At 34.9% G+C, this 21,687-nt stretch overlaps 1 long non-coding RNA gene across 2 annotated transcripts in view; it reads left to right on the top strand.

The window, feature by feature from the left end:
* Positions 1-21,687, top strand: part of LOC134757174 (uncharacterized) — a 640,416-nt gene that overhangs the window by 105,540 nt on the left and 513,189 nt on the right. The window contains exon 1 of one of the 2 annotated variants that reach the window (XR_010130869.1): positions 164-667. The exons of the other annotated variant lie outside the window; for it this stretch is intronic. This is a non-coding gene — a long non-coding RNA (uncharacterized lncRNA). Of the gene's footprint in view, positions 1-163; positions 668-21,687 lie in introns of those variants that run through there. 2 annotated transcript variants of the gene reach the window in all.

Genomic DNA, 21,687 nt, shown 5'->3' on the forward strand with positions numbered 1-21,687 from the left:
GCGCCACCGCCCAGGTGGAGCTGCCCGCCAGTCCCATGCCATGCGCCTGCACTCCTCAACCCTAGGGTGGTCAATGGGGCTGGACACAATGTAGCAGGGGGCGGCTGCTGGGGGAGCCCATAGTGGGGCGTGGAGGCCATAGTGGGGTGGGGAGGCGGGGCTTGGGCGGGGAGGCGGGGCTTGGGCATGGCCGGCTGCAGGTCCCAGGCCCTGCCCTGTGGGGAGGCGGCTGAGGCCCGCCTAGAATTCAAGCGCGGCGCGTGTGGGCAGACAGTGCTGGGGAACCTGGCGCACCCTCCGCAGCTGCTGGCCCGGGTGCTAAGCCCCTCACTACCCAGGGTTGGTGGTGCCTGACTGCAGCTCCGACTGCGGGGCCCGTCAAGCCTGTGCCCACCGGGAACTCGCGCTGGCCCGCGAGCACCGCGCGGCAGCTCCGGTTCCCACGCGCGCCTCTGCCTGCAAGCAGAGGGAGCCAGCTCCGGCCTCGGCCAGCACAGAGAGCGCCTGCCACAGTGCAGCGGTGGGCTGAAGGGCTCCTGAAGCGTGGCTAGAGCGGATGCCGAGGCTGAGGAGGCGTTGAGAGCGAGCGAGGGCCGCCAGCACGTTGTCGCCTCTCATTAGGAATGTTTTGAGCATAAATCTTCAATATTATTCATCCAGGATCGAAGTAAGTCCTGATGTAAGAAATAAGTGAGTTTCACAGCTTTCTGAGTCCCTACTCGACCGGGAAAGCCCAGCTGGCACCTCCTCTCAATACCTCTAAAGTACTCTGGTAATTATTTTCTGGCAGAATGGCAGAACCTAGCATTGTGGAGTAGACAGTAAAGTGCAACTGGTGAAACTATCTCTGTGTATTTGTTTTACTGAGAAGTAATATAGGGAACTAACTAGACTTGGGGCTCTGAAATAGAAACCCAGGCTTCCAGTTTAGATTCAATTCTTGGTCAAGGACTTTAACCTCTCTGTATTTCAGATACAATATCAATAAATTAGGCACAATAATAGAATGTACATCATGAAGTGTGAAAATTAAAAGTGTTACAGGAGCTAGAAGTAACTGAAACCTAGTCAAGGATGTAAAAAATGTTATCTACCATAATTACTTCTACCATTACTATTCATTGTTATGATCAAATTTTGTATCTACACCTTAAGATGTTTCTTTTTTATCATCTAAGATTTGTTTTAGTTGGAGTTCAGAGTAGCAAGCACAGAAAAAATGGCCACCTAAATATAAAATATCTATATATGGATAAATCATACTGACTTCACAGTAGTGGTTTCCTTGGAGAATGAGCAAGATTGAGGGGATAGAAGGTAGTTCGGATGTAACTGTACAACTTCATATTCTGTCATATTTTTTAAAGTCTGAAAATATTCTAAGTATTTTAAAAAATATTTAATAGTCATCTTTTCCAGCATTTAGTATTTGGTAAGCATTGTGCATTTTGCATGCATTTGCTCATATTCTTTATATCATACTCATGGTTTATATATAATCTTATTGTTTCTATCCAGTATTTAATAGGAACACTTTTTTTAAAGTAAGTGATGAAAGAAAAATTTTTAAAAAGTTTAGATGTTCTTTTTAGGAATATTTTTTGCAAAAACTGCAAGACACTGCACGTAGTGACACTTTGAACCATAACAAAGTGCTTAGCTACCTTTGTGGATAATGAGAACAGGTAATGGCAGAGGTACAGCCTGCTGCTTTTCCTAAGGTTGTAATCATAGTCAAAGAATAGAATCGAGAACTAGTTAAGGCTTGATAAACCTAGATTATTGGAGACTATTTGTTTTACAATTTCACAGTGAAGGAGTGCTAACTTCATCTGAATTAAGAAAAACACCATTCTTTGACAGAAATTATAATAGTAATTTTTGCTGAATGAGGGATAATTTTATTGCTATTAACACGGCTACAACCTGAAACTGTTAGATATACTAAAGTTTTTGCTAATGCCTCTTTTAGAAACAGTACAAAATATATGTTTAGTACAAAGATACAGACATATCTTTGTTATGTCAACTTGCATATCTGATTTACTTAAAATATTTTATTGCAATATATAATTTTTACAATCTTATTTTGATTACCCATTTTCTTTTGGTGGCCTTTACAAATATTTATTAACTTACAATCATAACTGGAATGTATTGAGTCTATCAAATGTGCTAGTAGCTCTTCTAGTCCTTTATACACCTTACCACTAATTCTCACAACAAGCATTCAGGTGTTTATTAAAAAAAAAATTGTAGAGATGGGCATCTCGTTATGTTGCCTAAGCTGGTCTTGAACTCCTGACCTCAAGCAATCCTCCCATCTTCACTTTCTAAAGCACTGGGAGTACAGGTGTGAGACACCATGCCTGGCTTCAGTTGTTTCTTATTTTATTTTATTGTTTACCCTACATTTCAAGTGGAAGAAAATGCAGTCTTGGCTAGCAAATTACCATTAGGCAGAAGAAACATATTTCAATTTCAGATATGTGTATTTCAAATTTAATACTTTTTTCCTCTACTTTACTGGCAGATACTTTTCACTTTACAGAAAAACACAGATTAATGGAACTAATATAGATAATATTTAATTTATTCCAAATGTTGCATCATCTGTAATCTGCACAATATCACTTTATCTAAGAATCCCATGCCAAAAGGTCTTGGCAGTTGTGCCAAATGCTTTCAGAAATCATTTTGTCATTTGTTTTCAAAACAACACTGAAAGAATACATGGCTTTTAAAAGTATTGCACTTTTGTAAAAAAACTCAGAAACATGCTCAACTTTCCCAAGCTCAAAGAGTAGTATGTGACAGGATTTGAACTCAGAAATTTTTGTTTCAGAATCAATTACATTTCCACAAATACCAGTTTCCTAACAAAACCAAAGGTATGTTAAATGAGGTTGGAATTTGGCTAATGCATTGGTATCTCATGATTGGACTCATCACCTTTTATCTTTGCTAATACTCTATCTTCTTTCCTCCCTTTACCTCTTAGATATTAAAAAGGTTATTTATATGTAATTATTTGTCTTACTTGGAAATATTGTGATTTTGTACTTTTCTTTAAAATACCTTGTAAACGATATCCAGTGTCTTTACAGCTTTCACTAAAATCTACTGCAAGCTTGACAGAAATCTTAACCTCAGTACCAACTCCCAAAAGAAGTACAACCCCGAAAGGCATACTTTCATTTGGAAAAATATTTAGAAGATTGAAGTAGAGGTTCACAGGAAGGATAATGTTACATAGAACATGACCTCTTAGGTAGAAACAGTTAATTGCAGTTTTGCTTTTCTTGGCCCAAGCTTTTTTCTAAATCACCAAGGCATTATTTCTTTTCCAGTTTTATTTCAACTTAACTTTCATGCTCAGCACCTTATGCCTCTTTTACCAAGCAGTTTTGATGCTTTGTTTCCATCGAGAAACAAACCTGTAGTCCACACAAAAGATGAGAAATCTTTTTCATCAAGCAATATTATGGAAAACAGAAACAAAAAATTAAAACTTCAGCAAAAATAATTCCCCTTAGTCTCATGTTATAGATTATCTTCTCAGTCACTAAGAAGATAACATGGTATTCATACCAATAAAATATATAATTGCAAAAATTGTCCCATAATCAGAGTGTAGATCACTTTTTAATCCCAAGCACTCTTACTTGTGACAATGTACATTAACATTTAAATGGACATACAGTAATCGTGCAATCATACTTGACTTGAACTTTAGCTTTTCACAAATTAGTTTTCTACCATTATTTTATTCACTGAACCAATATATTTAATTGTATTTTTTTATTTATGTTAAGATTGAAATTTCTTGAATTTTAGAAGGGCAGTTTATTCTAGAATAAGTGATTGTGATAAGGTAAAACAAAATTAATATGTATAAGTGTAAGTATCTATATCTACATAATTTGTAAAACTTATTTTGAAATCCAGCACAGAAAAAAGTTTTAGAGCTTAACTCTGTCTTGAATTAAGAAAGTTGAGTTAGTTATTACTAAAAAGATTTACATACTTTCAAAATCCCACTGTATCCAAATAAAGCATATTTTGAATATGAAATAATTATTTAGGGCTTTAAAAAATCACCATATGTATGGTTTTCTACAGCGACTTATCTGAAACATTTCTTATGTAGCCAATTACTTGGATGTTATTTTATTTTCAATAAATATTCAAAATATGTAGACATTTAAATGAGTCAGTTACAATACAAAGTAGTTTTAGGATAATGTCAACATTAACTTGATTTCCTTTTCATCTATTACTCCAATTAATCAGCAACTACTTATTCAAGCAGCAAGTTGGGATATAAGATAGGATGTAAGAAAATCTTGGTAACCCGAAGAAGTCCAGATGGAAAAGAGGTGTATAAATAGCTCTCTCCTGAGGATTACAGTGGAATTAGAAACTTGTCTTAGAGAATCCATGCTTAAAATACAAGCACTAAATACTTTGAAATTCCACTTAAGTCTTGTTTAAGTGTCCCTACAATTTCTGGTCTCCAAAGTTAAGCAGTAAACAGATAGAAGGACTGATTTTTGATGTCACCATCACTAAAAACTAGGGAGACACTTTCCAGTTGCTTCAAAATAAGACTGAAAATGGAACTGTTGTAATGTTTTCAGGTTCTCCAACAACCACACATATGAACAACGTTTTCAGATATACAAATTTCCAAATAATTGAATTTTTTTTAGACTTTCAGTCCTTAACTAAGTGCTCTGAAGACACGGCAGGATGGTAAATAGAGGTGCTGAGGATGGTTCTTTCTGGGGCCCAGTGGGCAACTGGTTCATTCTTATTCTATGGCATCTGGATCTTGTTGATTGTGAGGTATTTGGATTTCATCACGGGAGACCATTGGCCTCTCCACACTTCACAAGCCTCACCTCGAAGGGCTCACTTTCACATTCCATAGCTAGGTAGATAAGCCATGAAAGTGCTGTCAAGGACCGAAACCATGAAGAAGTTCCAAAAATTTACTTGCCATGCATCCATTCTCAAAAAACGATGTCCGTGTCAAATGGTAAAAGTTAATGGCAAACCAAAATAAACAAATACAAGCTGAGCTATTCAAGAATAAAATTGGATTTCCCTGCTAGGTTAAATAATCATACCCAGGTCTTTTGCTGGTTGAGGATGAAGGGAATATGGAATTGGTAGCAGAATTTATAAGTAGTAAGAATAGAAAGACTTTGTGAACAATTAAGGAAATGAGGACTAGCAAATATGCATAGCTCTTTTTGTTTCATTATGCAAATACCTGTGTTCATTAACCATTTTCCTCCGTTCTCTCTCTCCACTATTATATAAGAGGATACTAGTGGTGTGTGTATATGTGCACACATACACACACATATATTATTTTTATATATTTATTAAATCATTTGATTACCAATATCGAAGTGAGATTATGGTTGAACTAGAAGAGAAATTATGTCATCCAAAAATAAAACCGCATTATAGAGATATCTATGCAATACATCGATAAGGCAGACTATGTGCTTTTCTTTGGGAAAAAGTGAATGTGTCTTCATTTGTAAAATGGATATTTACATCTTTTTAGCCAGAAGTATGGTGCTACTTTCCTGTGATTTAGAAGAGTAGATAAGAATGAAAACCACTCTGAGGTGCCCAGTAACAGAAATTCTCTTACAATTTCAACATAACTCTCATTCCCTTCCAGGCGCTCCCCAGTATCACAAGGGCAGGAAGACTAGAAACTAAATATTCAAGGTTTTTGTGCTAGAAAATGTACAGTTCAGGACTTACCAACAAGAAGCATATGTGTAATGTGAAATGTACCTGATAAGGAGAAACTATTATACTTCCATCAGCAGCAGCCTGGGAAATGGGCTTTGGCAAGTGGTAAAAGTAAGATTTTCATCTTCCTGTGAATTTCTTTTGTGCTATAGGCAGCTGGGATCATTGGCGGCAAATTCCAGCAATTCCCCTACCTTCTGATTTCCTGAGCACTAGCAGGTGTGTCTCTAATTTTCATTCCTCCAGGCCTTTCAGCAGTTTGTAAGCCTCTAATTCACTACATGAAATCCTTTCCTGCATAATTTTCCTGGGTTATTTTCTGTTTTCCTTGAGAAAACTCAATAACACATAAACTTAGAAAGTGGGGGACTTAGGTTCCCAATATGGCAAGTCTGGAGAGAAAGCCAGTATTGTGCTTGAGGAAAGCTGCCTTACTGTTCTGCTCTCACCTTCTGTTCCTCATCTCATCAGGGTTTGTTTACTGGATACTGAAATACTGCAGAAAATGTTTTCTTGCCATTTAGAAGCTGCTGGCCTAGTTCCCTAGTCGTCTACATTGCTCAGACCCTAACATTATATGGTGACAAAACTGACCATACATTTCAGCACTTGAATTTTCTAGTTTTTCCAGCCTAGAAGAAGCACTCAAAGCTCCACTGGTGTTTATTTTCCCTAACAGAAGCCCAGAATTCTCTGACTAGCATCAGCGAATACCCCAAGGAAAAAAATATGTTGGCAATTCTCTGCTCAGCTAAGAATGGTTCTGCTTCTCTGAAATTTTTATTTATCTAGTTCTTATACCTCCCATAGTTATCAGATACCTTAAATCCCTAGCTGTATTTTAAAATGTAGCTGGCTTTTTTACCCCCTCTGCTGCAGGATGTTGTCTCTGCCTTACAAAGTAGTTAACTTGCTATTACCAGAAATGCTAAATTGTAAATTAGGTAAATATATGTAAGACATTTCTGAATGACTTATCGTCTTCCTTATGGAGAGTTAATTTAGTCTAAATTATGTGTGCATTTTCTGTTTTCCAATTTTTTGTTATATAATCATATTTCTAATGTGATAACCATGTCGCTAAAACAGTTTCCAGCAGGATCATATATCACATGTTTAAATTTGTATGTGTGTGTGTGTGTGTGTATAATAGCATTGGATTAATTTAATCTGCCATTGTTATTTTCTCTATTAATTAGTTACATTGTATAAATCTTTAAAAAAACTAAACATCTGTGACCATGGCTATTTGGGAATTTCAAAACAGCAAATATTTATTATAGAAGTAAGTAGTTCTCAAACTTGACCATGCATCAGAATCACCTGGAGAGATTGTCAAAGCACAGATTGCTGAGCCTATCCTAGAGTTTTTGATCCAGTAGGTTTGTAGTAGGGGCTGAGAATTTTTACTTTTAAAGTTGTCACTAGTAATAATGCTTCTGGGAACAACACTTTGAGAATCTCTAGCATACAGAAATGAAACATCTGCATGATTTTACTTTATTTTCTGCTTATGCAAACTTGAAATATGAAAAGTGTAAGCAAGGGCAGAATGGTCCCTATAGCTTACAGTTCTGCTCTATAATTTGCACTTACAAATGGCCTGTCAAGTTGGTTATGTGATCAGCTATTTAAATATTGATGAGACATTTGTTTTTTCTCACTGCTGTTCTCAGCTAAGCCAGCTTGGAACTATAAGGAAATCATGTTGTCAGTCAATGTGTAATGCACATTGCTTTCTCTTTCTCTCCCTCACTGTATCTTCCTCCAATAATTTCCTGTAAAACTTGCTGCTTACCTCTGACAGGAATAACGGCAGCTCAGGTCATCCATCAAACCAGCACTCTGTGTCAGCAGCTTCTTAAATGATATAAGGAGATTCTTATATGGCATAGCCATCAGAAAGACACAAAGAAGAAGTCACAGTTGTCAGCTTGGGTCATAAACCATAGGAAGTCTCAATGAGCCTTCTAGTACCTGCCAAGGCTAGTATGAAAGAGTCAGGAGGATAGAAAGATAGCATGGCTACAAATGGCAGGTAAATATGTCTTTCAATATTCAAATGCATACAGTACAGCAATCCTCAGGGATCATTCACATGTAGAAAACACATTTTGATATTACAAATATTCATTGAAGCATAAAATATTTTATTTGAATAAAAGTAATAAAGATATCATTGTTTATCCATTGCTCAGGTACATATGAGCCTTCCTATAAAACAGCATTTGCTTTGACTTTAACAACTCTATGTATTTGGTAAATTTCACTGGTCAAGAAATTTTATGTAATTGTAATTTAATAATTTAAAGAGAATAAGATTTCTATCTTGTATTTTCTTCTTCCTTTTTACTGTATTTTTAAAAGTTTTGCCATCATTTCTAGCCAGTGAGAAAAAAAATCCTTTGAGATTCTTATGATCAATTCCATGGAAAACATTTTTGCCAGTGTTTTGCAAACAAAGGGACCAGGTTTTTTTTTAAAAAGGTGGATATATAACACTAACATAAAATTTAAAAAAAATCAGAAAAGCTCCCAATGTCAAAAATAGTGTTGAAAAGATAAGTTATTAAAGTTGAAGAGAGTAAAACACTTAGATTTCAAATACAATTTTAATATAAAAATAGGTCCCTTGTGGGATTATCCATATTATTGTAAATGATTAAATACAGATTGAACCTTTTTGTCTTTTAACCCTTCTCTCATATTTTAAATTTCTTTTCCAAGTTAATACCGTCTGTAAGACTATCTGAACATATTTTCTTTTTTCTTTTCTCTCTTTTTTTTTTTTTTTTTTTTTTTTTTGAGATGGAGTTTTGCTCTTGCTGCCCAGGCTGGAGTGCAATGGCACGATCTCGGCTCATTGCAATCTCTGCCTCCCGGGTTCAAGTGATTCTCTTGCCTCAGCTTCCCAAGTAGTTGGGATTACAGGCACCCACCAGTACACCCAGCTAATTTTTTGTATTTTTAGTAGAGACAGGGTTTCACCATGTTGGCCAGGCTGGTCTCAAACTCCTGACCTCAGGTGATCCACCCGGCTCAGCCTCCCAAAGTGCTGGGATTACAGGCGTGAGCCACTGCACCCGGTCTATCTGAACATATTTTCAAGGTTTCCAATATCTTATTTTGGTGGTGGTGATGGTGATCACAGTTTTAATCTCCAGGAGTTGTTTCACATTTTTTATGCCTTCTTGTGGCATCATTTTGATTATTTTAAATATGTAGTTCTCAGATCTGTTTGAGTATATTTACTAGGGGTTTTTGTTTGTATTGCTTTCTCTTCATTTCTTAAAATGCTTATTAACTCACTAATGTTCTTTATTACATTTTGAGAGTCTGTTCCTTGAATGTTTGTACTTACACATACCTAAAAACCATCATTGTTGTTTATATCTAAGAAAGAAAAAAATGAATAATTATCTGAGTTTCCTGAGCTTTATGACCAATAGCATTGTTTCTCAATATATTTTTTCAATGGATGGGTATTTCAGAGCAATAAGCTAAATTATGCTGTAGTAACCAACCACTCCTTCATTTTGGTGAAGTGACATAAAGTTTCATTACTTGCTCACACTAAACTTCCTCCTGAGGTTTGGTTCTGTGCTGCATTTTGAATTGCCTTCACTTTGGAACTTATCACGGGGCAGCAGTTACTATATGGATTTTTATTGATCACTGTGTATAGAGAAAAACAACATCAGGGACTCTTCTGGCAACAGTTAATTGCTCCAGTCTGGAAATGTTGCACAACTCATTGTCTGGAATTAGTTGCAAGGCAACATTCAATCACAAGAAGGAGACAAATTGCCATTCTATCAAGTGCCCCTTGAAAGTCCGAGATTTAAGAAAGAGATTTATAATAATGATTAATGACTATCATAGAATGGAATATGGAAGCTCAGCTCTGTGCATGATAGGATGTGGGTGTTCAATCCCAGCCTTCAATTTGTAATACCTTAGTTGAGAGGCTTCTGTAAGGAAGTGGATTTTCCAAGTGCCAGAATAACAAAGATTTTCACCTAAAAAAACAAAATCCACGCTAGATCCTCAGCTTTTTCCAGATTCTTTAATCAATTGTGTTAAAGAAAAATAGTCTATTTTGGCCAAGCTTGGTGGCTCACGCCTGTAATCCCAGCACTTTGGGAGGCCGAGGAGGGTGGATCACGAGTCAGGAGATCGAGACCATCTGGGCTAACACAGTGAAATCCTGTCTCTACTAAAAATACAAAAAATTAGCTGGGCGTGGTGGTGGGCGTGTTTAGTCCCAGCTACTTGGGAGGCTGAGGCAGGAGAATGGCATGAACCCGGGAGGCGGAGCTTGCAGTGAGCTAAGATTGCGCCGCTGCACTCCAGCCTGGGCGACAGAGCGAAACTGTCTCACAAAGAAAAGAAAAAAGAAAAATGGTCTATTTTTTATGTAAACACGTAATGCCTCAATTTTGCATAATGAACAAAATGAAAGAAAAAAATAGGATGTAAACCTTGTCGTCAGTCTTAACTTTTTGCTCTTGCGCAATTTTATACTTGCTGAATCAGAGCCAGCAGAACTTTGGCATGTCAGTATTAAGATTGTGTTACAAGTCTTTTTGCACACCCTCATAACTTACATTAAACAATAGCTTTCTATGAATTTCAACCTATGTATATATATATGCTTTAATTTTTTATTTGAATAAATGGACTGTTAGGCATTGATTTCTATTTATTTTTATGTTATAGTTTCAAAATGGTTTTAGGAGTGAGATTGATGTGTATACAGTATCACTGTCTGAAAGGACAAGCTAAGATGTGGTTTTTGTCTGTTATTTATTTTTTAAGTAATTACTTTACATAAATATTTTATTTTTCAGAATTGTTAGCCCATACCCCCATGAGAAGCAATTTTATTAACTAGAATAGTCTTTATATGCAATTCATTCTTCCTTTACTCTTGCACACTATATTCATTTCCAAAGTTAGTTTGATAAACACTTTTTCCTCGCTCATTTCAGTGAGGTTGTTTCATCCATTTGTAAAATAATTAGGTTCATTTGTAAAGTCCGCATTCCATTCTGTGATATCTCAACCTTGTAAATAATTTTTTAATTGCGTATATTAAATTTCCCTCTTTGTGCTACACTGTTTTATGGATTTTTGACAAGTACAGTGTTATCTGCCCATCATTACAGTAATTCCACCACCCTAAAGCATCCTTATCCTAGACTTACTAAACACTCCCATTGCATAACCTTAGCAACAATTCATCAGTTTACTGTGTCTACAGTTTTGACTTTTCAGATTGTGAAATAAATGGAATCATATAGCAAGTGGTTGTTTCAGACTTGCTTCTCCCACTTAGCATATATTTTTCAGATTTACTCATGTCTTTTTGTAGCTTAACAAGCCATCCCTTTTGTATGAACGTACTACAGTTTCTTTATCCATTTACTTATTGAAGAACATCTTCTTTGCTTCCAGTTTTAGAAATTTATAAATAAAGCTGTTATAAACATCAGTATGGAGACTTTTGTCTAGACATAAGTTTCAAATTATTTTGATAAATACCTAGGAGTGTGATATGGTGAGACTATGTTTAGTTTTGCAAGAAGCTGCTGAATGATCTTCCAAAGTGACTGTACTATTTTACATTCTCACCAGCAGCAAATGAGAGTTCCTTTTAATAGGCATATCAGCTTACAGTTGATCTTGTCAGTTTTTAATTAAATTTTAGCCATTCTAATAGGTGTGCAGTAGTATCTCATTGCTGCTTTAATTTGCAATTTTCTGATGATGTATGATGTTGAACATATTTTCACATGTTAATTTGCCATCTACATGTCATCTTTGGAAGGTATCTGTTCGGGTCTAATGCCCTAAGATTGTTTATATTCTTATCGTGGAATTTTAAATGTTCTTTGTACATTTTGGATACAAGTTCTCTAGAAAATCTGTGGTTTGAAAATATCTAGTCTGTGAATTATCTTTTCATGCTCTTAACTGTCTTTACAGTGTAAAAATTTTTAATTTAATAATGTTCAGTATATCAATTTTTATTGATCATGCATTTGGAGTATCTAAAATTCATCAACAAACCCGAGATCATGTTAATTTTTCTAAGTCTTTTATCCTTCTTTGTACATTTTAGATTCAGTTTGTAGGTACCTACAAAATAGGTCACTGGGATTTTGAAAGACATTGAGTTCTGTTATTAATCAAATTGCAAATCATTGACATCTTAAAAATATTGAGTCCTTCAATGCTTGAATATGGAGTAGTTCTCATTTTATTTAGAAATTGTTTTATTACTTTCTTCTTTCTCTTGTAGACTTCTGCATCTATAGCCTGTTGATATTATTTTTTAGGATTTACACCTCAGATTTTTATTTTAGGGGTGCTATATTTTATGGTATGTTTAAAATTACAGTTTTTCAATACAATGTATATTAAAATACCTGATTTTACTATACTGACTTTGCATACTGTGAATTTGTTTACTGATTTTTTAGTTCCAGATTATTTCTGGTAGATTCTTTGGGGATTTTGACATAAATAATCAACCATCTGCAAAATGTAGCACAGCCACTTTTCCTTTTCAATATGTTTAGTTTCTAGGACTTTAAGTATTAGGTTGATTAGGGGTAAGGGGTGTAACAGAATATACTTGCATTTTTTTTTTCTGAATTGAGGATAAATAATTTAGTTTCTCAACTCTAATTATAAGGGTTGCTGTAGGATTTGAGTAGATGTTCTTTATCAAGTTGAAAGTATTAACTTCTATTCCTACTTTGCAGAGAATGTTTATTATGAATGGGATTTTGTCAAATGCTTTTTCTGCCTCAATTAAAATGTTCATGTGAATTTCTTTTTTAGCGTATTGATATGCTAGATTACATTTATTTGTAAAGAATAAATGTTTAGACAGATTCTTCCCAAGAGATCTTTCTGTATGTTAAGACAGATTGCATTAGTGGAATAGAGCTTACTTGGCTGTAGTGTGTAGTACTTTCTATGCAGTTTGTTTGTATTTATTTCGCTAAGTAGATCTCAGCTTTAGTTTTCTGTATTTTCCTGTCCCTGCAGATTTCAGTGGCAGTTTACCCTGCAACCTCAGTTCTTAGATGGGTCCAAGAAAAGTTGTTGAATTTTACAGCTTTTTCTTGTTATAAAGATGTAACTACCAAACACTTTATATGTTGGAGTTAAAATCAGAAGTCCCCTGCTACCCCATCCAGTTAAAAAAACAAAAACAAAAACAAAACAAAGCTAGTATCTTAGTCCTCATGAAATAATAGTGATACCCTCCTGCAAAAAAAAAAAAAAAGTATTCTCTAAAATAATTACACAATAATTGTGACACTTCTATCTCCTAACTTTTCTACTATCATGATTTTTATTTATTTTTTATTACTTTTATTTCATTTTTAAAAAATTATTTCAGTAGATCGGGGGAACAGGGAGTTTTGGTTACACAGATAGTTTCTTTAGTGGAGATTTCTCAGATTTTGGTGCACTCGTCACCCAAGCAGTGTACACTATACCCAAGGTAATGTGTAGTCTCTTATCCCTCACCCCCACCCACCCTTTCTCCCAAATCTGCAAAGTCCATTGTATCATTCTTATGCCCCTGCATCCTCATAGCTTAGCTCCCACTTTTAAGTGAGAACATATGATGTTTGGTTTTCCATTCCTGAGTTATTTAAGCTAGAATAATGGTCTCCCTCTCCATCCAGGTTGCTGCTAATGTCATTATTTCTTGCCTTTTTATGGCTGAGTAGTATTCCATGGTGTGTGTATGTATGTGTATATTACATTTTTTTATCCACTTGTTGATTGATGAGCATTTAGGCTGGTTCCATATTTTTTGCAATCGTGAATTGTGTTGCTATAGGCATGAACTTGTGCAAGTGTCGTTTTCATATAATGACTTCTGTTCCTCTGGTAGATGCCCAGTAATGGGATTCCTGGATCAAATGGTAGATCTACTTTTAGTTCTTTAAGGAATCTCCACATTGTTTTCCATAGTGGTTGTACTAGCTTACATTTCCACCAACAGTGTAAAAGTGTTCCCTTTTCACCATGTCCATGTCAACATCTATTATTTTTTGATTTTTAAATTGAGGTCATTCTTGAAGGAGTAAAGTGGTATCGCATTGTGGTTTTCATTTGTATTTCCCAGGTAATTAGTGATGTTGAGCTTCTTTTCATATGTTCGTCAGCCATTTGCATATCTTCTTTTAAGAATTGTCTGCTCATGCCCTTAGACCACTTTTTGGTGGGATCATTTGTTTTTTTCTAGCTGATTTGTTTGAGTCCTTGTAGATTCTGAACATTAGTGCTTTGTTGAATGCATAGTTTGCAAAGATTTTTCTCCCACTCTGTGGGTTGTCTGTTTACTCTGCTGATTGTTTATTTTGCTGTGCAGACTTTTCTTGTTTAATTAAGTCTTAGGTGTTTATCTTGGTTTTTGTTGCTTTTACTTTTGGGTTCTTGGTCATGAAGTCTTTACCTAAGCCAATGTCTAGAAGGGTTTTTCCAAAGTTATCTTCTAGAATTTTTATGGCTTCATGTTTTAGATTTAAGTCTTTGATCCATCTTTAGTTGGTTTTTGTATAAGATGTAAGATGAGGGTCCGGTTTTATTCTTCTACATGTTGCTTGCCAATTATCTCAGCACCAATTGTTAAACAGGGTGTCCTTCCCCACTTTATGTTTTTGTTTTCTTTGTCGAAGATCAGTTGGCTATAAATATTTTGCTTTATTTCCTGGTTCTCTATTTTGTTCCATTGGCCTATGTGCCTATTTTTATACCAGTACCATGCTATTCTGGTGACTATGGCCTTATAGTATAGTTTGAAGTTGGGTAATGCAATGCCTGTAGATTTGTCCTTTTTGCTTAGTCTTGCTTTGACTATGTGGCTCTTTTTTGGTTCTGTATGAATTTTAGGACTTTTTTTTTCTAGTTGATTGAAGAATGATGGTATTTTGATGGGAATTGCATTAAATTTGTAGGTTACTTTGGCAATATGGTCATTTTCAAAATACTGATTCTATTCATCCTTGAACATGGGATGTGTTTCCCTTTGTTTGTGTCATCTATGATTATTTTCAGCAGTGTTTTGTAGTTTTCCTTAGGGAGGTCTTTCACCTCTTCAGTTAAGAATATTCCTAAGTATTTTGTTTTGTTTTATTTTATTTTATTTTACTTTTTGGCAGCTGTTGTAAAAGGGGTTGAGTTCTTGATTTGATTCTCAGCTTAATTGATGTTGATATATAGCAGGCCTACTGATCTGTGTACATTAATTTTGTATACTGAAACTTTGTTGAATTAATTTACTAATTCCGGAGATTTTTGGATGAGTCATTAGTGTTTTCTGGGTATACAATCATGTCATCGGCAAACAGAGGCAGTTTGGTTTCCTCTTTACCAATTTGGATGCCTTTTATTTCTTTCTCTAGCCTGATTACTCTGGCTAGGAATTCCAGTACTATGTTGAATAGAAGTGGTGAAAGTCAGCATGCTTCTCTTGTTACAGTTTTCAGAAGGAATGATTTCAACTTTTCCTCATTCAGTATAATGTTGACTGTGGGTTTGTCATAGATGGATTTTATTACCTTAAGTTATGTCCTTTCTATGCTGTTGCTGATGAGGGTAATAAAGAAATGCTGGATTTCATCAAATTATTTTTGTGTATCTATTGAGATGTCCATATGATTTTTGTTTTTAATTCTGTTTATGTGGTTTATCACATTTATTGACTTGTATAAGTTAAACCATCCCCGCATCCCTGTTATGAAACCCACTTGATCATGGTGGATCATTTTCTTAAAAATATACTTCTGGATTTCGGAATGTAATATTTTGTTGAGGATTTTTAGATTTATGTTCATCAGGATTATTGATCTGTAGTTTTCTCTTTTTTGTTATGTCCTTTCCTGGTTTTGGTATTAAGGTGATACTGGCTTCATATAATGATTTAGGGACGACTCCCTCTTTATTTATCTTTTGGAATAGTTTCCATAAGATAAGTGCCAATTCTTCTTTGAATTTCTGATAGCATTCAGCTGTGAATCCATCTGGCCCTGGACTTTTCTTTTTTGTTGGTAGTTATTTTCATTACAATTTCAATCCTGCTACTTGTTAATGGTCTGTTCAGAGTTCCTATTTCTTCCTGATTTCATCAAGAGGGCTATAAATTTCCAGGAATTTATCCATCTCTTCTAGATTTCTAGTTCGTGTGCGTAAAAGTGTTCGTAGTAGCCTTGAGTGATGTTTTGTATTTCTGTAGTATTGGATGTAAAATCTCCCATTTTGTTTCTAATTGAGTTTATTCGGATTCTCTCTCTTCTTTTCTTGGTTAATCTCACTAATGTTCTATCAATTTTGTTTATCTTTTCAGAAAACCAGTGTTTTGTTTCATTTATCTTTTGTATAATTTTTTGTTTTAATTTCATTTAGTTCTGTTATCTTTGTTATTTATTTTCTTCTGCTGGGTTTGGGTTTGATTTATTCTCATTTTTCTAGTTTCTTGAAGTGTGAGCTTAGATCTATTTGTGCTCTTTCAGACTTTTTGATGTAGGCATTTAATTCTATGCACTTACCTCTTAGCACTGCTTTTGCTGTATCCCAGTGGTTTTGATAGGTTGTATCACTACTATCATTCAGTTCAAATAATTGTTTTAATTTCCATCTTGATTTCATTGTTGACCCAAAGATCATTTAGAAGCAGATTATTTAATTTCCATGTATTTTTGCAATTCTGAGTGTTCCTTTGGAGGTTAATTATAAAATGTATTTCTCTGTGGTCTAAGAAAGTACTTGATATAATTTCCATTTTCTTAAGTTTATTGAGGATTGTTTTGTGACCTATCATATGGCATATCTTGGTGAATGTTCCATGTACTGATGAAAAGAATGTATATTCTGCAGTTGTTTGGTTCTGTACAGATCTGTTAAGTTTATTTGTTTTAGGGTATAATTTGAGTCCATTGTTTCTTTGTTGACTTTCTGTATTGATTTCCTGTCTAGTGCTATGAGTGGCGTATTGAAGTCTCCCCCTATTATTGCGTTGCCATCTATCTCATTTGTTAGGTTGGGTAGTGATTGTTTTATAAATTTGGGAGCTCCAGTGTTAGGTGTGTATGTATTTAGGATTGTGATTTTTCCTGTTGGACTAATCCTTTTACCTTACATAATGTCCCTCTTTGTCTTTTTTAACTATTGTTGCTGTAAAGTCTGTTTTGTCTGGTATAAGAATAGCTACTCCTGCTTGCTTTTGGTTTCTATTTGCATGGAATGTCTTTTTGCATTCCTTTACCTTATGTTTATGTGAGTCCTTATGTGTTAAGTGCATCTCTTGAAGACAGTAGGTACTTGGCTGGTGAAATTTTTATCCATTCTGCCATTCTTTACCTTTTAAGTGCAGCCTTTAGGCCATTTACATTCAACATTAGTAATGAGATGTGATACTGTTCTATTCATCATGCTAGTTGTTGCCTGAATATCTTGTTTTATTATTGTGTTATTGTTTTATAGGCCATGTGAGATTTATGCTTTCAGAAGGTTCTATTTTAGTGTATTTTGAGGTTTTGTTTCAAGATTTAGAACTCCTTTTAGCAGTCCTGATAGTACTGGCCTGGTAGTGCAAATTCTGTCAGCATTTGTTTGTCTGAAAAGGACTTTATCTTTCCTTCGTTTATTAAGCTTAGTTTTACTGGATACAGAATTTTTGGCTGATAATTATTTTGTTTAAGGAAACTAAAGATAGAACCCCAATTCCTTCTTGCTTGCAGGTTTTCTGTGGAGAAATCTGCCAGTAATCTGATATATATTCATCTATAGGATCTATAGGTTAACTTAGTTTGTTTCATCTTGCCTTCAGATAACCTGATGACTATGTGTCTAGGTGATGATCTTTTTTCAATTAATTTCCCAGATGTTCTTTGAGCTTATTGTCTTTGGATGTCTAGATCTCTAGCAAGGCCAGGGAAGTTTTCCTGTATTATTTCCTCAAAAAAGTATTCCAATCTTTTAGATTTATCTTCTTCCTCAGGAACATCAATTATTCTTAGGTTGGGTTGCTTAACATAACCCCAAGCTTCTTGGAGGTTTTGTTCATTTTTCTTAATTCTGTTTATGTTAGATTGGGTTAATTTTGAAAGCCTTGCCTTTGAACTCTAAAATTCTTCCTTCTACTTGTTTGATTCTGTTTTTGAGATTTTCCAGTGTATTTTGCATTTCTCTAAGTGTGCCTTTCACTTCCAGAAGTTGGTGATTGTTTTCTGTTGATGATATCTATTTCTCTAGAGCTCATTTTTGTCCATATCCTGTTTTTTTTTAATTTGTTTATATTGGATTTTTCCTTTCTCTGGTACCTCCTTGAGTAGCTTAATCATCAACCTGAATTACTTTTCTGGCAATTCAGATATTTCTTCTTGGTTTGGATCCATTGCTGGTGAGCTAGTGTGATCTTTTGGGGGTGTTAAATAATCTTTTTTGTCATATTACCAGAATTGTTTTTCTTGTTCCTTCTCCTTGGGGTAGACTATGTCAAAGGAAAGATCTGGGACTCAAGAGCTGTTGTTTAGATTCTTTTGTCCCATGGGGTGATCCTTTGATGTGGTGTTCTTTTCCTTCCCCTAAAAAGTGGGGCTTCGTGGGAGCCCAACTACAATGATTGTTATTGCTCTTCTGGGTCTAGCCACCCAGTGGAGCTCTGGGCTGGTACTGGGGAGTGTCTGAAAAGAGTCCTGTGATGTGATCTGTCTTGATGTCTCCCAGCTGTGAACACCAGCACCTGCTCCGGTGGAGGTAGGAGGAATATGAAGTAGACTATGTGAGAGTCCTTAGTTGTAGTTTAGTTTAATGCACTGGTTTTCTCAAATGCTGGTTATGCTAGCAGTGAAGTTGTCATGTTGGACAGGCTCAGGACCTCTAATTAGCCAGGATGGTACAAGTGAAGGAATTAGCTGTTGTTTTCTTCTTTCTTGGAGCAGGGCTTTTCAGTTATCAGTGGCTGTAATGGCTTCCTTAAAAAACAATAGCAATAAGTGCTTCTTATAGTATGTTCTTAGGATATCACACAATTTAGCTCCTAGTTTTGAAATAATGTCTTTGAATGTCACATATGCACACTTCTGCCTTACTAAATTTCAGAAAAAATAAACTGTTCTTGCTTGAAGACCAAGATATTATTATTAAATGGATTCCTGTCTTTTTTTTGATACTCTTCTGATATATAAAAATGAAATGACATCGCTAATTTATTGAGTCTTTTCCTTCATTTTTAATCAGCCAGGCTCTACTTCAGTCTCACTCTTAATCTGCAATAATGAGATAGACACTTTAAAACTTCTCTAATCATGACGAAAAAGATGTTCACCTAAAAAGACGTAGCAATGTGTATAGCATTCAGGTATCTGTTCAACATTTCTTTGTGGGTGGAATTAATAAAACAATTGTATCAGAACCAACAAAAACTCTTGCTTATTTTTGTGTACATTTATTTTTAAATTGTAAGAGATATCGAGATGCGGCACTTAGCTTCAGGAAAGGTCTAGCTCCGGAACTTCAAGGAGTCCCAGTAACTGATATTCTCAGGCTAATAGAAACTTTGGGGTCACCTCAGCTTTCCAAACAAGAATTGGGACAGTAGGTGTATTTCCTGAGTTACAGATAATGCACTTGCAACTATTTGTGTCTTGCATACTTCTGGTGTGCCCCCAAATCTCCAGGTTATTTCACTTGTTATTTCCTTCATCTAAATAAACTATTTTCAATCAGTAGAAAAAAACTATTGGCCAACTTAATTTTTTCTTCTCAAAAAGGTGTATTTATACCACTTCATATTTTTACTACTTTTTTCAATTTAGAATAGTTCTATATATACAGAAAAGTTGTGAAAACAGTACAGAGAATTCTCATAATATCCCACAATTATTTTCACTATTTATATTACACAATAATATGGTAATTTGTCACAGCTGAGGAACAAATTTTGATACATTACTTGATGTATGGAAGAAAAAAACCTACTGGGTGCCACTTCCTCCCGCTCACTGAATTAGGGGAGCAAAAAAGCCACAACAAAAAGAACTGTGTATAAGCATTATCGTCTAGTTCATAAACTTTTTTTCTAGGAAGTACAGATTAATAATTCTGAAATCACTCTCTGTGAGAAAACTAGAATAAAAAATCTAAGTAAATGGCTGGTGGATTTTGGGAGCTAAGTTTTCACTTTTGGGGTAGTAGGGTACAGATATTTACATATAAAATATGTATAGATAAGGCACATATACTTCCTTGTTCTTTTGGCTGTGAGAGCATAGATGCCAATGATATCCCAATAGCAACAAACACACCTAGAGTCAAGAACTTGTTTTATAATATCATTTTTTTACTACAACATAAGTGCAATACCTATAGTATGCAATCCCGTAAGAGCAACCAGGAATTCTTGGGGAAATCACTGACTCTAGGACTCTAACTTCTAGGATAAATGATGGATTCTTAATTTCCATCAAGAGAAGGAAATTATCAAGGTAAACCTGGAACATCTTGTAGTGCCAAACAATATTGATTTAATAAAAATCAAAAATTTTGATGGAGATATGTGAAAGAGAAAAAGGAGCCAGCTGGATAACCTCCCAATGGCAATAGCTAAAACAATTTTAGAGAAGAAAGAAAAAGAGAAAGAGAGAAAGAAAAAAGAAAAAGAAAGAATTATTAGATTATAGAAAGATTTATTGCATTATAGAAAGAAAAATTATTGAATTATAGAAAGAATTATTGGATTATAGAAAGAAAAAGAAAGAAAGAAATGAATTATTGGGTTATAACCCAAAATAAAAATAAATATTTGCGGCACATACTGTTACATACATATGACTGAATATATGTGCCATATATATATGGCAAATACTGTTATATACATATGATTGAATAAACAAATCTCATGTGGAGATTCCAAATGACCCCCTACTCTTTAAGAGTGGGCTGTTAAAGAGTTGGGGGGGTCCCTTTAGTGATAGTGATACCCTTCTAAAAAGTACAGTATGGAAAATTGAAAAAAGAGTGACTTTATAATGGAGATACTTAACAATCATTGCCTCAGCTAAATGACCTTGGTTAATATAGATAATAGTATTGTATTGATAGTATATTTTTGACATGATGGAAGAGAGTAGTACATTATGGAGCTATCTGTAGTTTTCTTCCTCAGAAACCTATAACCCCAGTTTAATCAAAGAAAACATCGGACAACTAATTGTGAGATATTCTTCAAAATATCTGACTAGAACCTCCCTTCCCCAATGCCATAAAGACTGTCAAAAAATTAGTAAGGTCTGGGAAACTGCCACATCCAAGAGGACCCTATGGAGACATGATCACAAAATGTAAAACAGGAAAAGATGCTGAAACAGAAAAATAACATTAGATTAAAATTAATTGTACCTGAATAAATTATGGAATGTATTTAATAAAATGTTAGCAATATCTATAATGTACTGACATTAACGTCAATATTAATGTTTAAGTAATATCAATGATACATCAAGTAATGTATCAAAATTTGTTCCTCAGTTGTGACAAATTACCATACTACTGTGTAATATAGTGAAAATAATTGTGGGATATTATGAGAATTCTTTGTACTGTCTTCACAACTTTTCTGTACATATATATAGAACTATTCTAAATTGAAAAAAAGTAGTAAAATATGAAGTGGTATAAAAATAATTTTTGAGAAAATTAAGTTGGCCAATAGATTTTTTTCTACTGATTGAAAATAGTTTAGATGAAGGTAATGCAAGTTAAATAACCTGGAGATTTGGGGGCACACCAGAAGTATGCAAGACACAAATAGTTGCAAGTGCATTATCTGTAACTCAGGAAATATGTTAGTTGTCCCTATTCTTGTTTGGAAAGCTGAGG

The sequence above is a fragment of the Gorilla gorilla genome, chromosome 15, assembly GCF_029281585.2.
Source record: "Gorilla gorilla gorilla isolate KB3781 chromosome 15, NHGRI_mGorGor1-v2.1_pri, whole genome shotgun sequence".
In the NCBI taxonomy this organism is placed as follows: Eukaryota; Metazoa; Chordata; class Mammalia; order Primates; family Hominidae; genus Gorilla; species Gorilla gorilla.